Genomic DNA, 17,741 nt, shown 5'->3' with positions numbered 1-17,741 from the left:
CCGGCCACCAGTAGTTTGTACCCTGTATCTATGCGCCTGTTTCTGTTTTGTTTTATTTGCTCATTTGTTTTGTCTTGTTTTCAGATTCCACATATACGTGAAATCATGTGGTATTTGTCTTTCTCTGTCAGACTTATTTTGCTTAGCATAATACCCTATAGGTTCATTCATGGTGTGACAGATGAAAGGCTTCACTCTTTTTATGGCTGAGTAATAGTCCACTGTATATATGTACCACAGCTTCTTTATCCATTCATCCATTGATGGGCACCTAGGTTAACTTAACATTGTTGCCAATGACTTCAAGGAGGAGAGTTAGGCTGCTCTTCAAGTATTTGATAACATCAAGCTAAGAGGACGAGCTAATTGACTAGATCCGTGGTCGGCACACTGCGGCTCGTGAGCCACCTGTGGCTTTTTGGCCCCTTGAGTGTGGCTCTTCCACAAAATACCACATGCGGGCGCACGTACAGTGGGATTGAAACTTCATGGCCCATGCGCAGAAGTCGGTTTCCGGCCTGGGCGAGTCTATTTTGAAGAAGTACTGTTGATATTTGGCTCTGTTGACTAATGAGTTTGCCGACCACTGGACTAGATGATAGAGATGGCTGGTTCTAATACTATAAAGAGTTATAAGGAAAAATTAAAGGACTATCCTTAGGTATAGAATATGTATACAGAGATCTATAAATACACAGCAAGGGAGCAGTTTTTTAAGAAGTCACAGATTAAAGTCATTTCCACGGGAGAGAAATCTCGATGGGACAGAATCCAATAACTTGACAGTATAGAGATGGGGACCATTTAGCCTGAAGATGAGAAGATTTGGGGAGGGTAAGCCCACTCTTGGAATAAAGTAGAAAGCAAATAAACCACCAACACCTTTATAGTCAGATTCATGCAGAAACCAATGGACTAGATAAATCCTCAAATCCCTTCTAGATCTGGAATTCTGTACTTTTGCCCACGAAGGCTCAGCCAGGCCTTCTCCATCAGGGTACCTTAGCTAGCTTAGAAATTGATCAATACTAACAACTGGAAAGCTCCAATATAAAGTTTTCTACTTCAAACATGGCTCTGGATTTCAGACTAACTTTTTAACTTGTTCTTTATTTCCTCAGCCTCTTCTAAAAGAGATGCCTGACATAAAGAAGTTACCTTCTCTAAGATGAAAAGATCTAATGAAATCCATGCCCAAACTCGAGGTATCTCATCGATTTGTAACCAGCTTCCTTCGGCAGGGGCACATTCCCCAAGTCTTGCTTGAAAATGTCCAAGAACCAATCCCTCCTCTCCTTTTAGGACTTTTAGTTATGAACTTGAGTAGCAAGAGGTGGCAAATGTACCCAGTGATGGACAAAAGTAACAGTTGTGAATTCTTATGACATTTAAGCAAAGGGGAAAGTGGGCTAAGCTCTTGCTATATAACTGTTCTAAAGGTGAGTCGTTGGCCACTTCTTTTTCCCACATAACCATTAGCAATTGTGACCTAAGGGTTTCCAGAACACCAGACTGGGCATTGGAATGACAAGCTCAGAGAACGCCTGGTAGTGAGCATTCACTGTAGACTCATCCAAAGTATTTCATTTGGGAAAACGAAGACAAGTCAATTCACTTTACAAGATGGGGGCGGGGGGAGAATTCATTTTTTGCTCTCCAGTTAACCACTGTGAGAATTGAAAAGACTCCATTTCCAAGAAAAGGATTCATTTTTACAGCATCAGCATGCTTTTTCACAAACTGCACTTTTAGGATACCGTGCTCAGCGCTGGAAACGCTTATACTCGAGAGGGAAGTCTGAGCTTTTGCAAAGTAGAGGAACAGCCTCACATTTAAACCATTGGATCTATTTTTATAAACACTGTAGTTAAGCCTACAGAATGATCTCTTTTAGAGGCTTTGAAATCGTCTTTGGGGGGGACATCTCCTTTGTCTTACCTCCCAGCGCACTCCGCGCGGTCCCGGAGCCCCTGCTGTCTATGAAGTCAGATTGCTGGGGTCACAGGCACAAACCACATATCAACAGAGACGCCTCAGGCCCCAGCATGAATTAATCCCCTGCCTCCCACATCCTCCTTTGGCAAGAGATGAGCAGTCCATGTGACTAAAGGGATGAGAGAGAAAGAGTTCCTGCCAGGAAAGGTTAAAGGAGCCAGAGATGCTTTACCTACAGAAGGGAAAGAGTGACTTGAGCATAGTTCTTTAGTTCATTACGATTTGTTTCATAGCCCGGCTAGTGTGCCCAGTGGTTGAGTGTCCACCCATGAACCAGGAGGTCACAGTTCAATTTCCGGTCAGGTCACATGCCCAGGTTGTGGGCTCCATCCCCAGTGGGGGGCATGCAGGAGGTAGCCAATCGATGATTCTCTCTCATCATTGATGTTTCTAGCTCTCCCTCCTCCTCTCTAAAATCAATAAAAATATTTTTTTTAAATATTTGTTTTATACATGCAATAAACAAACCAACTCCATGTCCACAGAGAACCAACAGGCGGAAATGCACTTCAGCTATATCCACAGATTTTGTCTTTGGACAAAAGAAAGTCTTTTCAAGGTTTGAGTGATAAAGAGTTGAGATGGTCTCCTCTGGGAGGTTCCAGAGGCTGTCTTCTTGCAGAGCTTCCTTTACAGAAAAGCTGGCCCTTGGTCTTGGATGGTTTAAACCAGTGGTCAGCAAACTCATTAGTCAACAGAGCCAAATATCAACAGTACAACAATTGAAATTTCTTTTGAGAGCCAAATTTTTTAAACTTAAACTATATAGGTAGGTACATTGTTATTAACTTAATTAGGGTACTCCTAAGGCTTAGGAAGAGCCACACTCAAGGGGCCAAAGAGCTGCATGTGGCTCTTGAGCCGCAGTTTGCTGACCACGGGTTTAAAGAAAGACTACCTGTGGCTAAAATGCAGCATTAGGGGCTTATGGCCCAACAACACCAGGCTTACATGAACCTACCCCTTGGGAAAGGATGCCCAGAACCTGTCGTAGTTCAGTCCTAACACTTAGCAACCTTCTCTGTCAAGGTGTTGCTCTTTGTAGGCTTGGAGTCCATAAGTCAAGTTCAGATCTTTCTCCACTGGAGTGAAGACACATGATGCCCTTGAGTGGTCCTTGGTCTCTTTGCTGATGATATACCAGCTTGCATCCTGGTATAGTGGGGTTCTGTCCAAGCTGCCCATCATAGGGCCATCAATAAAAGAGCTCTTGACAGTGAACAAAAAGGGGTTCATGTGCTTTTGGAGCATCTCAAAGTTACGAGGATCAACTTCAACTGATCTCAGCATGTTTTCAGTGACTCCTCCTTGCCTGGCTCTAAGCTTAGTGCTAGGCAAGTACACAATAAACGTATAAGTCACGTTACCTGCCTCAAGTCGCCAAAATGTCTTAGGTAAAAAGTAGACATCTTGCCCTAACCTGTTTGGCTCAGTGGATAGAGCGTCAGCCTGCGGACTGAAAGGTCCCAGGTTTGATTCTGATCAAGGGCATGTACCCTGGTTGCGGGCACATCCCCAGTAGGAGGTGTGCAGGAGGCAGCTGATCAATGTTTCTCTCTCATCGATGTTTCTAACTCTCTATCCCTCTCCCTTCCTCTCTGTAAAAAATCAATAAAATATATTTTAAAAAGTAGACATCTTCATACTAAAGAAGTAGAGTGCGAAAGCTTTTGTCAGACAACAAGCGGTAAAGAAATCGGAGATGACAAGGGTACCTGTGAACTGGGACGGGCTTCGTGCAGGTGATGGGATCACATTTGGAAACTGACTACATCCCTGAGCTAAGTTGCCATCTAAATGGTCTTGCTCTTGCCCTAACTGGTTTGGCTCAGTGGATAGAGCATCGGCCTGCGGACTCAAGGGTCCCAGGTTCGATTCCGGTCAAGGCCATATACCTTGGTTGCGGGCACATCCCCAGTAGAGAGTGTGCAGGAGGCAGCTGAATTGATGTTTCTCTCTCATGGATGTTTCTAACTCTCTATCCCTTTCCCTTTCTCTCTGTAAAAAATCAATAAAATTTTTAAAAAATGAAAATAAATGGCCTTGCTCTCTGCAAAGCATGCAGACCGGTCCCCACAAACAGCTGATCACGTTTAGTTTGTGGGTGGCTTGTCTTGTTTCCAAATGGGGACACTTTATAGCCGCTGAATGCTTTGACATAGTGTTTTTCATGTTTTAGGTTTAGTTGTAGCATGCTCGTGTTTAGTTTCAGTGTTTTTACACAGAAATCCAACTGGAAAGCGTGGTTATGAAAGAAAGATAGCATGAGCCCTGGTCCCTGAACTCATATTCTGAGAAAGATAAATTAGCCTTGGCCATAAATCGTGTGTGTTTTTTTCAGTCGCTCATTATGCATTTTTAAGACAAAATAAAATGTTGATGTTGAAATATATGTACTATCATGTTTAATATTTCTGTTTTCAATGACTTAATTAACCTGTCAGCTACTTCCCCCATAGCATTGGCTATTAGGGCTTTTTGTGCCAAAAGTGATATGAGAAGCACTGGGGAAAGAAATGGATTCTAGCTTTCACTCTCCATTGGAACTTGGTCAAGACCATTTCTTCCCTGGTCCCAGTTTTCAAGTTCATAGAAGAACAGGGAAAGTAGGTGTCTGTGTTCCCTTCCGGCCTGCGCATTCTATGAATCAATGATACCCACTTCCATGAGCTCTCTCTGCATTGCAAACCCATAATAAATACTTTTTAAAATATATATATTTTTTATTTCAGAGAGGAATGGCGAGGAAGAGAGAGAGAGGAACATCAATGATGAGAGAGAACCATTGATCAGCTGCCTCCTGATTGAGCCCGCAACCTGGGCATGTGCCCTGACTGGGAATCGAACCGTGACCTCCTGGTTCATAGGTTGATGCTCAACCACTAGTTGGGCCCATAATAAATACTTGTTAACTAGCAACCATTTGCACTTTTTACTGTCCCAACAGAGCACATTGTTAAATGCTCCCAGGCTCTGATACCCCTGGAACTTACCTTGTTTCTCCAAGTGACTCCTGTTCTCAACAGGAAATGTGGTGTCTTCACTCTGATCTATATTAATTTTGAAACAGGGAGAACAAGATGTGTGAGGAAAAGACACTTCTTACACATGGAATAATCTGCGTTATGAGAGGGGGCTCACTTTGGGCATAAACAAATCCTTGATGCTTTTGGCCTATGCCTCGAGAAGGGGGACAGAAATACAGTCAATTCTCTTTCTATAAAGATAAGATGCAACTTTCCCAACAAAGCAGCCCTTCTATATTGCATTTAGCATCCCTTTTCCTTTTATCTGAATTTTCAAGTCCCTTTTCCTTTTTCCCCCTCTGGGGATAGAGAAGAGCTTCCTTGTTGGGAAACATAGCCAAGGCCATCCTCTTAGGAAACCTTGAGCCAGCCGCAGCCAGCCACGCGGTTGGTTCTGCATTCTAAAATACCGATTTAAAGGCGCCTCCACCGCACGACGTTCACTTCAAAGGAACTGAGAACGCCTCTGTAGTTCAAGTTCCAAACTGAAATACGAATGAAGAGTTTTACAAGGCCAGGGGGCTGCGTGAGCTGCAGAGCAAGGAATCCGGTGCTGTGCTCTGTGTCTATTGCGTTGACTAGTTTCTTCATTGGAAATGCAACAGTGATCCATGGTGTGGAGTGATCCTACATTATTGGGCCTCAGAGAAAAGTGAGAGAAGGAGAACGAAAGAAAGAGAAAAAAGAAACACCTTCCTCTTTCCATTGTTTCCAACACAACTGCGCTCCTCTCTTGGGAAGGCTGCCTGTAACCCTAACGGAGGCTCTGGCGGGCAGTGGGCGGGCAGGGGTAAGAGCACCTGCTTCAGGGAGCTCACCAGGGATGCTGGGTGAGCTACTCACCTCCTAAAAGCAGCTGCAGGCCCAGGTACTTTGCTGGAGTTGAGCAGGGCAACAGATTAGGTTAATCCCTCCCTGAGGGCAGAAGACAAGTAAGAGGTGATCACTTTCCTCCACTTAGGGAGTGGAGGAAAGTACTCTATGGCCTGTGTGGGTGCGATCCTAGCAGGCCGGAAGCAGACCTGGAAATCTAACATGGCCCATGGCTTTGTCTACTCAGTGGTATTTGAAAGAAAAAATTACGTGGTCCTTAAGTTTCATCCCTCTGAGAAAATAGCTCCCTATGTTAAGAACATTGTTGTTCAAAAGACGCCCTGGAGAGCCATGCCCGATAGGTAATGCCACATCATAATGAGATTTTGTTGGTCTTTCAATTCTTAACTCTTTGAGTGGTGTCCACGGTCGGCCTGCCTCAGACTGGGTTCCACACGGTTGAGGCATTAGAGCGAGCTTTTGGCATTTGTTTAAAGGTCAAGGGGAAAGGCAGCCATTCACCTGTGGTAACATTTTATCATTTCCATCAATTATAATCAGAAAGCAACTTATGTTGACCACTTGGTGATATGCAATCACTTTTAACCAATATGTTCAACTAGGAAAGTTGAAGTAACTGTTGAACTCAGCACAGAATCTAAGGAGGGAAGTTGCTTCCGTATCAAACATCAGGAAATGTTTAGCATAATTCAGGGATCAGCAATCTCTGTCCCAGGATCTGGCCTACTGTCTATTTTTATAAAGTTTTATTGAAACACAGGCATGTTCATTCATTGACTACATCCACAACAAAATGGGAAAACTGAGTTGTGGCCACAGAAACAATCCAGTCCACAAAGCCAAAAATATTTACTATGTGGTGCTTTAAAAAACAAATTGCTGTCCCTTGAATAAGCCATCACTTGTGCCTCTAAACAAGATGACCTTGATCCTGGAGCTGAGAAAGATATCCTGAACAGACAGAACGATTTCTGAATGACCATGAATGAAACCTATTTCCAGAGGCCTGTGCCTTATTCCGCCCAATAGAATCGATTCTCAGTGTTTACTTTCTCTCCGGTACAAGCCTGCCATGTTGCCAACACAAAGTCATAGACAAGCAGTGCTTGCTAGTGTTGAATGTAAACAAAATCTGGCTCCACAATGGCTTTTATTTGAAGAATATTTAAAAACACTATGGCTTGCTAAAAAAACCTTCGGGGGTCTGTGTTTCTTCAAAACTAAGTAAAGATCTATTCAGTGACTTTCATTTCTTTAGAAGTCAACTGAGGATGGGGGCTCCACCCCGGTGTTCAATGGTGATTTTCTGTTTTAATTCCAAGCAGTCCCTTTTTACTTTCAAAAGGAGGGTAAAAGGAATCATACTCTCACCCTCTCAGTGTAATTCCCAGCAGACAAAATGACCTACTTGACTCTCCATCTTGACTCGGAGAATTGTATGTCTTTCTATGGTATATGTCCAGCTAGAAGAGGCTGGTGAAACATGAATAAAATTCATTCTGTTTTGAGAGTTGCTTTTCAGTTGTTTTCTGATTGCCTCGCCAAGTCACTTGGCCTCAGTTCCCCCGGTCCTGGGAGCTGTGTCCATGCTGGATGCCCTTCACTCGAATCCCCAAAGCCTCATATCCTGTTTTTCACTCTTTCTCTTGATTTTAGCAGATGTTGTCAATTAATGTGTCTGAGTGCTTCGGACGTTTCAATTATTGACTGAAGAAACAGGCTATTTTCAGGGGGCCAGTCCACTCAGTGACTGTCCAATTGTCACTGGTAAGAGCGCGGCCATCAGGATAAATAAATCACAAACTGAAACCCGTGGAATAAACAGGCTGGAAAGATTCAGTTTCTGGGGATCAGGAGGGGGAAATGCCACCGTTGTCCCATTTTACGGCTCAGCACAACTTCTAAACTCTCACGTGTCTACACCGATCCAGACAAAGCTTCCTTGTGTTTAAAAGTCTTCCATCCACCCTTGTTTGGGTGTCAAAATACAGTGTTAATCAAGACAGGTAGTCTGGTCGGGTGGACTGTAAGGTCACGGGGGGAATTGGTGGAAATTGGTGGAAGAAAGGGTAGGCTGAGTCCTGATCGCTGCATTAAGGCATATGGTGCTTATTCTCCAGGCCACGGAGACCTGTGAAAATGTTGAACTAAGTCAACTGGGCAACTGGGTCTGGGAGCTCCATTCATTTTTCTCATTAGCTGGTTGATTCTGGACCTCTGACCAGTTTTTACTTAAGATTTTCCAGCATTTAAAGGAGGAAGGAAGAACCTCCTTGACATCATTCACAGTCTGGCTCAGAGAAGCAAATGAGATATGCTTGTAAAATGTGTATAATAATAAAGTTCTACCATTATCATCACATTCATCATAATGGCCCAACTTATCCCACCTAGTCAGTTCACTGAAACCAGTTAAGAAGTTCCTGTGTTATAAGTGACGTAGTGACATAGAGGCTTGTTAAGATTTAAATTGCTTTTCAATTATTTTAAATGCCAGACAGGTATTTCTTTGATTGCAATACCATGCTGGCGTGGGCCACAGACTGCTAAGCTATGTGAAGGTTACCTGTAGAATGAAGCTTCCCCAGAACATAGAGATCCTTGTCCAGAAATGTGTGTTTAGATCAGGGGGTCCTCAAACTTTTTAAACAGGGGGCCAGTTCACTGTCCCTCAGACCGTTGGAGGGCCGGACTATAGTTTAAAAAAAAAACTATGAACAAATTCCTATGCACACTGCACATATCTTATTTTGAAGTAAAAAAACAAAATGGGAACATGTGGCCCGCGGGCCGTAGTTTGAGGACCCCTGGTTTAGATTCCTAAGCAAAGAGGGAAAGGGGAGGATAGTCAATTTTTCACATCCAAATGCATAGGATATAAAATCAGAATTTTGGCAGACTCTAGTTTTCCCCTTCTGTTTATGCTCACTTATAGTATTTAACAGCAAAGGTCTTGGAAAAGATGAATGAAAAAGAAGCTCCATGGAAAAAAATGCAGACCTGGAACACCCTGACCGGCGCCCCAAGAGAAGGAAAAGACGTTATGGCATGATCTTTATCTGCTTGCAACAGAGCAGAGCAGAGATTCTGTGTCCTTTTGCCGCTTAAAATATTTCACATAAATGAATCAACCAAAGAGTGGAAGCTAAACCGAACAATGTAGCAGACTTGAGTGCAAGATCTAACACCACAGACATGAGAACCCAAATGTATTTCTACCTCCCTTCCATTATTGAAGGTAATCATTTCAAGCAAACAAGGACTCAGCCTGTTGGCAAATAAGAAATGGTTGGGCCCTAACCAGTTTGGTTCAGTGGATAGAGTATCGGCCTGAGGACTGAAGGGTTCCGGGTTCGATTCTGGTCAAGGGCATGTACCTTGGTTGTGGGCACATCCCCAGTAGGGGGTGTGCAGGAGGCAGCTGATCAATGTTTCTAACTCTCTACCCCTCTCCCTTCCTCTCTGTAAAAAATCAATAAAATATATTTTAAAAAAGAAAGAAATGGTTGGGAGCCAGAGAAAGCAAGGGGTCCAATGGTCAGGCATTAGAAGGTGGGGTAAGATAAGAAGAGGGCTTTTCTTTGCAAAATTATGTCTTTGGATCTAAAGTTTAAGCTTATATTGTTTGTACGGGGCTTGGGATGCTTGGTTATTTTCAGTCTAACAATAGCATTCTAAAACTACCTCTGACCAAACATCCTATCTAGTCCGTTGTGCAGGGGATGGAAATCTGGGTGTGACTGCGCCCCTGCAAGTGACTAAAAGCCTGTTTTCATTCTAGACCCAGAAAGGGGGCAGCTCCTGGGCCAGGAGCAATGTGGGTGAGAAAGAAATCTATTTGGGGGCTGGCTCTTCATTCTGCATTCACATTCACGGAAAAGCTGAGCTACGCTCTTTTTAAGCCTGAACGTTCAGCTATGAAGGAAAAGCAATTCTGAATACGCATCATTGGGAGAGTTTCTTCATTTGGTTCCATACGCTAAGGCTAAGCACCAATTACCAGCTCCACGCTGCTGGGCAGCTCCCATCGGAACATCACCACAAGACACTTAGACGGCTCTGCCGATAGCAACATAATCACAGGGGTGGGGAACATCTGGCCCGCGGGTCATATAAGGCCCCCAAAATCATTTGGTCTGGCCCTGCCAAGGCATGAGGCATGAAGGGGGAGTTAATTAAATGGTTGACCCAATAGAGCAGGCTAATGTTTAAGTTGCTCATTGTGTATGGCCCGCAAAGGATGTTATAAATATCCAAATGGCCCCTGGCAGAAAAAAGGTTCCCCACCCTGCCATAGAGCGAGTGGTCTTACTTAATCAGCACAGAAGGCCAATACATGAACGCACGAGGAACTTTCTCCACCCCGCAGTCCCCAAAGGAGAATATAAAAAGTCGGATCTAATTCCTGCATGACTGCAGTGCTGGTGACCGAGTAAGCTGTCGGAAAGAAAAATGCTGGCACAACTCTGATTCCAGGATGTGGACATCACCAAAAGAAAAAAAAAGGCAGGCGGTTATTCATCTAAACATGCGGAAGAGGAGCAATACGTCCTCTCCAATCCCCTTCCTCCCCCAACAGAGAATCAGAATCAAAAAATAGGGTCATACAGGGCTATGCTTTCACTCCATATTAATTTCCAAGTGATTATCTCAACCTTGTACGGCAAAGATGGCAAATAAATCACTATTTTTAACTATCAGGGAATGATGAAGGTGAGCTGCCTTCCCATAAATTTCCTCAACTATCAATGAGCACCCAAATGTAGAAGTCCAAATTCCCAGTCCAACGCTTGTCCCCTTGGATGGTGGAGTTTCCTGTGGCCACGCCCCCAAAACAGCCTAATGAGGTGTTTCTCATCTGTGACGTCACTGACTTTCTGGACAAGGTAATTTTTGTTGGGACGGAAGCTGTCCTGGGCGTAGTAGGATGTTTAGCAGTATCTCTGGCCTCTACCTACTAGATGCCAGTAGCACCTCCCAGTTGTGACAAAAACTCTGCCAGACACTGCCAAGTATACCCTAGAGAATCACTGGGCTAGAACAATAACTTACTCCTGAAATTATTAACAAAAGTACATAAGTTCATCTTAGGAATTTACACTCTTCTTAAAAATATACCAATTGTTAGTCACCCTGTTATAAACCCCTATTATCATGCTCTAATCTGTACTATAGTTTAGCAATGAGTTAAGTCATTTTTTTTCAGTGGCACTAAGCAACACAGGAGTCCTCAGACACAAACACAGGTATTGCTTTTAAGCCCCATAGCAACCAGACACTGAGAGTCTACTGTTAGAAGCTGTGACGACATAGACCAGCGAGCTCGGCGTGTCAGCATTTTGAAAAACCCTAACTTAACTCTGGTGCCGTGTCACATCTAGAAATTTTTTGATATTTGCAACCATAGTAAAACAAAGACTTATATTTTTGATATTTATTTTATATATTTAAATGCCATTTAACAAAGAAAAATCAACCAAAAAAATGAGTTCGCGTGTCACCTCTGACACGCGTGTCATAGGTTCGCCATCACTGACAAAGACCATCTCCCTAATCAGTCACTGGGCATTACACAGACATTCTCAACACGCTGGCCCCACCCTGTCACCTGTGGGTCAAGTGGGACCTGGAGCCCTTTGAGGAACCATCAAGTTCTGAGGACCTTTAGATTAACAGAGATACCAACCAGGAAAAGTTGGATGATTCTAGTCAGGTCATACTCATAATACCCACCAAAGCCGATCGTGAATTCCAAGTCAGTGAGCCTAAACATCTTATTCTGTTGGTGAGCCCTTGTAATGATCTTCCTATACCATCAAGTAGTTGGAAAGGGCTTTGTGTTATAGATAAGGAGAGAATCACAATAATTCTTCCCTTAGAATATCTTAAGTCTGAATTTTACAATCTTTGCAAAATTGGGCCAGGCCTACTAGTATTCATCAAAGATTATAGGAACAGAAATAGCATTGATCCATTACTTGGGTCATATTTGCATGAAGATATTAGGTGACAGCTATAGGTCTAGACCAGTGGTCGGCAAACTGCGGCTCACGAGTCACATGTGGCTCTTTGGCCCCTTGAGTGTGGCTCTTCCACAAAATACTAACTTCTGCGTATGGGCTACGAAGTTTCAATCGCACTGTACATGCACGCCCGCATGTGGTATTTTGTGGAAGAGTCACACTCAAGGGGCCCAAGAGCCGCATGTGTCTTGCAAGCCACAGTTTGCCAACCACTGGCCTAGACATATTGCTGTAGGTTTTCTTCTTCTTTTTTTTTTTAAGGACATCTTCATTATGGACATCAGAATGTAAGAAATACCACTCTAAGATGGGGCCAAGGATCTTCCAGGAATAACCCTACCACAGGACATACAGTAAGAGATTGGCATTTGTCTCTGAGAGCAATATGATTGTGTGAGGGTTGGATGCATACAACTTAAATATTTTCAGAATTACTTAAAGCCATGATGTGTTGACTGCAAGCGGGATCATCCATTCAGAACTGGAAGTTCTGTTCTTCCTGGAACATGAATTCCAGGGAGGCAAGTTTTCTGGGGCTAAAAATCACAGTTGATGAACACTCTTCGGATGACTGCCAAGGGACGTCGTGTTGATTAGTACAATAACGTTAAGTAGAAGACCCGCCTCTAAGTGACCTCTCAGGGTGAATTCATCTCCATTCCTGGAAAAAGAAGAGATGACAACAGGATCCTACTGGAAAGAACCACTTCTCAGTAGCCAGGACCCTTGGTACCATCAGCCAGGAAGAGGCCAGAGCTGTGACCAACAGTAGAAATGTAAAAAAAAATGGCCAAAAAAGTATCAATATATCATCATTTCTACCACAACCTGCCAAGGACTGAAGTCAAACGCTGGGATTAAATATCAAATGATAAATCCAAAGAATCTCTTCAGCTGGTCCATAATAAAAGTGATAATGGATGATTCCAAACCTAAAATAGGCCATTGTTCCAGTATCAGTGAGCGTAGAAATGACTAGATTATATATGTTTACAGATTAGGTCTATTAGAATAAAAAGCTTGATTATGAGGGATAAGACGAAATGCATTTATAACACAGGTAATGCAGTGTTTCCCTGACATAGCCTAGTTCCGTGGCCGGCAAACTGCGGCTCGCGAGCCACACGCGGCTCTTGGGCCCCTTGAGTGTGGCTCTTCCTAAGCCTTAGGAGTACCCTCATTAAGTTCATAACAATGTGCCTACCTGTATAGTTTCAGTTTAAAAAATCTGGCTCTCAAAAGAAATTTCAATCGTGGTACTGTTGATATTTGGCTCTGTTGACTAATGAGTTTGCCGACCACTGGATAGTTAGTCTCAACTTACTCTTACACAAATGTCACTTGGCTAATAAATACGTTGCAACCAGGTTGGCAACGATCGTGCGAGAAACCTTCTGGTCTTGCCTGGTTGTGTATATTAAATGGTTCTCCCGGGGAAGAACCATGGATATAATAGCACGAGGGTTTGGTTGGGGTTGGATACTTGCCTTGAGCACAGTTTGCAAAGAAAAGCCACTTGTGTATGGAAAAACAATAATCTAGTCAGAAGCAAACTTCTGTGTGTTTTGCAATCAAAGGGGAAGTGACGAGCTCTGACTTGCTTGCCAACATTACGAGGAGCTTTAAAAGTTAAAACAACAGAGGTCACGTGGGGCTGACCTGTTTGGTCCTTGGTCTCCTTAGAAGAGCAATGAGATTAAAGGTAGGCATGAGGGTGGATTATTGTAGGGGGTCAAGCACTATTGGACTTGAAATCTGGAAGTCTTTTGTAATTCTACTAAGTAAGAATTGACGCAGCCCCTGGAATAATTCTAGAAACATCTTTCCCGCACTTCTGAACCGGAATCATTTCACCTGGAACTATCCCACCACAACACAAGCACGGACATCACAAGGCAGGTACAAGAACGAGAAGTCGAGTAAAACCTTGCCCAGAAACATCAATTATAGCTGGTTATCGTAGGGATATGGACATCACCCTAATAAATATTTGGGAACCCATCTTCTTCAGAAGAAAGGGGGGAAACCATTTGTTCTCACAACCAAGTGTCTGAAGGAGTCATGTATTAGTGAAGACAGCACAAGGAAACACCTGTTCTCCAAAGACGGGTTTCAGAAGACACATCTTATTTCTGAAGCGACTCTATCAGTTATCTCTGCCTGCACCATAAACAACCCGAAAACTAGAGAGAGTGGAAGGGAGGGAGGGAGAGGAAGAGAGAAAGAAACATCAGTGTGAGAGGGACACATCCATTGGTTACCTCCCGCACGCACCCTGACTGGGGCCAGGATTGAACCTGCAACCCAAGTATGTGCCCTTCACTGGAAATGGAACCCGCAACCTTTCATTGTGTGGGCCAACATGCTAAATGCTGAGAGCACTGGACAGAGCCTTTTGACCCATATTTGGCAATAGTGTTTATTATACTATGTTTCACCTATATTCAATATAGACAGACAGCCTCCTTACTTTCTGAACATGTGTCATTGGTATTTGTTGGAAGTAGAACTTCAACAGCGACTACAATCAAGATGGTCATCTGAGAAGTGACCCATGGCTCCCCAAGGCTCCAATTCTCACATCTCTCTAGGGAGCACAGCTCTGGCTCCTCGGCCAAACCACACTTTCTTTAAGTAATGATCTCATTCAGAGCTTCCCTCTCACTGGCCTCCTACAGAGCCCATCCATTTCATTAGCCTGGATGCCTTGGCTCCTACTCCACGGAGCCAGCCCTCCCTTGGCCATCTTCAGTCCTGGAATTTGCTCTCCCCAAAAATATTTATTTTGTTTCAGGCACCAGAAATATCAGTGATGGAAAAGCTGAGTGCAGGTCTCCGTGGTTCCCCTGGGTTTAGGTTACCACTGAACACTGAGCAGAGAGCTGGGAACTGAGTAACTCATTAAGCCTTCTCACTCTTATGGTGGCATCTTCAACTCAGGAAGACTGGAAGCTCAAACCTGTGCCTTTGACCTGTTTGACCGCTGGGTGACTTTTACATGCAAAATTTAGGCTTCAAGCTTCATCCTCAAATTTAAAAAAATAAAGGGGAGAATTGGGTGGTGGGCAAATGATGCAACATATAGATCTTGGAACATGGAAACCCACACCTGAAATCTGTATGTTCATGTTGACCAATGCCACCCCAATACATTTAATAAATTAAAAAAATAAAATTAATAAAAATAAAGTGGAGAAATCAAGGAGAGATTTTTAAAATGGAATTTAAGCAATGGACACAAAAATCTGCTGCTTGCTCAAACCCAGGCTCTAATTTTCCCAGTTTGGAGAGCTCACCCGGAAGGCACTATACAGCTACTTTCTCTTCAGAAAAGGTGATTCATCTCCCCCATTATTCAGGCGTCCCTCTGGCTAGTTTATGGAATTACAGCTGTAGTGTGAGGTTGACAGGAGGAAGAACCACAGGGAAGAGACTATGAAAGGAAGCCTTGGGGTGCACCCCGTATCTTCTTGTAGCTTCCATAGTACCTACCATCGTTCCAATAGTACGTTGTGAAAAAAGTGAATAAGTGAATCAATCATAGATAACATGGTGTTAGTAATGTCCTAAAACACAATTTGTGTCGGATTATTATAATGAAGATCCATAACTTAATGGTCAATGACTATTGATTCTCACAAATTCCCATGTACTCTTCTACATTTCTCAGGCTCCTTACAATTAGGCTGACCATGTGACATGCTCTGGCCAATGACATATGAGTAGCAGTGACATGTCTTGGCAGAATGACCTTGAAATCACAAGGTTACCTGTAGAGCCACGAGAGGGAAGCAGCAGCATCTAGAATCCCTGAAGAAGGTCTCTGGTCCCACCTGTTGGTTGGTTTTTCGTTGCAGGATGTGAAGTGCTTACTGTCTCTTTGTCCTCAGCCTTGAGTCCTATTTGAAGACAACAGAAAAAATCATCAGTTACAGATGTTACTGCCCATGCTCCTCATTTGGGCATCTGAACAGAAGTCCACTGACTCAGCAAGTCCGTGCAACCACGAAGACAGTGGCCTATAAGTTTGTAACCAAATGTGTGCCCTGACTGGTTTGGCTCAGTGGATAGAGCATCAGCCTGCAGACTGAAAGGTCCCAGGTTTGATTCCAGTCAAGGGCATGTACCTTGGTTGCAGGCACATCCCCATTAGAGGGTGTGCAGGAGGCAGCTGATCGATGTTTCTCATCAATGTTTCTAACTCTCTATCCCTCTCCCTTCCTCTCTGTAAAAAAATCAATAAAATATATATATATTTTTAAATGTGTCTGTGTGTTTCCTACCAGGCTAGCTCTCTTCAATTCCACCTCTACGTTCTCTCTCTCCAACTATATGTAACACCTTCTGTCTAGATTAAACATCTCACAATCTTGTACGTATACACAAAATTTAAGTTTAATATTTAACATTTTATTAAGTAAAATACACAAAGCAGCCCTGGCTGGTGTGGCTCAGTTGGTTGAGTCATCTCCTGCACCGAAAGGTCTCCAGCACATGCCCAGGTTGTAGGTTGGGTCCCCAGTTTGGGTGCATACGAAAGACAACCAACCCATGTTTCTCTCACACTTTTAATGTTTCTCTCTCTCTCTCTCTTTCCTCTTCCTTACTCTCTCTCTAAAAAAATCAATAAAAAGATATTTGGGGGAAAAAATACACAAAGCAACAAAAAGTTGACAATGACTGCAATGTCAATTCTAAGAGGTTCCATCTGTCTGGTCAAAATAAAGCAATGTTGTTCATAGTACTTTACAAGGAGGATCCCAGGGTACTTTGGGTTCTTCTGGTCTACCTTATTCACTATCTCCTCTTCCCTTTGCTTCTTATGGTGTCACGAAGTAGCACAATGAGACCCAGGGCGCATGCTTTGAGGAAGGGACATTTGCTGGAGTTCCTTGCTAGTGTTTTTCCTTAACTGAGATTTCTTAGCACAAAACCATAGAGTGCATAAGTGCCAACTTATAACAATGTCGCCCACAAACTATATTTAATCACGGCTTAGTTATTAAATAAAATGAGACAACAGAAACAGCCTTACTGCTTAGAGGGGGGAAACGGAAGCTTCCAGACCAGTTACCCCACCATAGCACAGCTGACAACTTCAAGTAAAGGCCACGATCCTGTGAGCCTGTCGCTCAATTGTACCTGGGCTGGGCGTTGTGTTTCATGTCACGGATAGGATTTCTTTGCTGCTTTTAATGGTGAACTGTAGAACCTTCTTCCTGCAATTAGCAGGATGCAGGATATAAGAGTGGAAATAGAAGCCTTTTCCCCTATTCACCTAGGCAGTGAAAAAGTTTAAACTCATAAATAGTCCCCGGGTTATACGCAGGTCATGCCAATTATTCCCCGACTATAATTGTGCTCGTGTTTTAAGAGAATTTCCTGCTTAAAAAAAGTATTCTGGTTGGATCACATCTTAAAACGACACTCACAGTTCATTGTCCATCAGCAGATGCACGGCCCTGGAGGAACTTCTCAGCTGTCCGGGAACACCTGGCGTGGTCTGTGCAGCCTTCTCACCACTAGCGCAGTGGTTCTCAACCTTGGCTGCACATTAGAATCACTGGGAATCTTTTTAAAATCCTGATTTCAGGGCCTCATCCTCCAGAAATTCTGTTTCTTTGTGATGGGATGGGGCCACAACAGTAGTAACAAAGCAACAGAATTTCCGGAGGATGAGGCCCAGAAATCAGGATTTTAAAAAAAGATTCCCAGGTGATTCTAATGTGCAGCCAAGGTTGAGAACCACGGCCCTAGAGGAAGGCAGGTGCTTTCTGAAGACCTTGGTCGTCAGGGCTGGTCCCTCCATAACCTCACTTGTGGTCGTGCCCACTTTTCCTCCAGTTTATTTGTGCATTTGGGC

The 17,741-nt window shown here is 43.5% G+C and overlaps 1 long non-coding RNA gene across 1 annotated transcript in view; it reads right to left on the bottom strand.

Annotated features, from left to right (window-relative positions):
* LOC118678825 overlaps positions 1–17,127 on the bottom strand; it is an 81,592-nt gene extending 64,465 nt beyond the window's left edge. Inside the window, exons 1-2 of the long non-coding RNA XR_004975032.1 lie at positions 17,021–17,127; positions 15,649–15,777 (exon numbers count right to left, since the gene is read on the bottom strand). This is a non-coding gene — a long non-coding RNA (uncharacterized LOC118678825). The remainder of the gene's footprint in view (positions 1–15,648; positions 15,778–17,020) is intronic.
* Positions 17,128–17,741: the final 614 nt, after the last annotated feature.

The sequence above is a fragment of the Myotis myotis genome, unplaced genomic scaffold, assembly GCF_014108235.1.
Source record: "Myotis myotis isolate mMyoMyo1 unplaced genomic scaffold, mMyoMyo1.p scaffold_m19_p_21, whole genome shotgun sequence".
NCBI lineage: Eukaryota > Metazoa > Chordata > Mammalia > Chiroptera > Vespertilionidae > Myotis > Myotis myotis.
The sequence above is the reverse complement of the archived record's forward strand: the minus strand, read 5'-3'. Positions and strand labels throughout refer to the sequence as shown.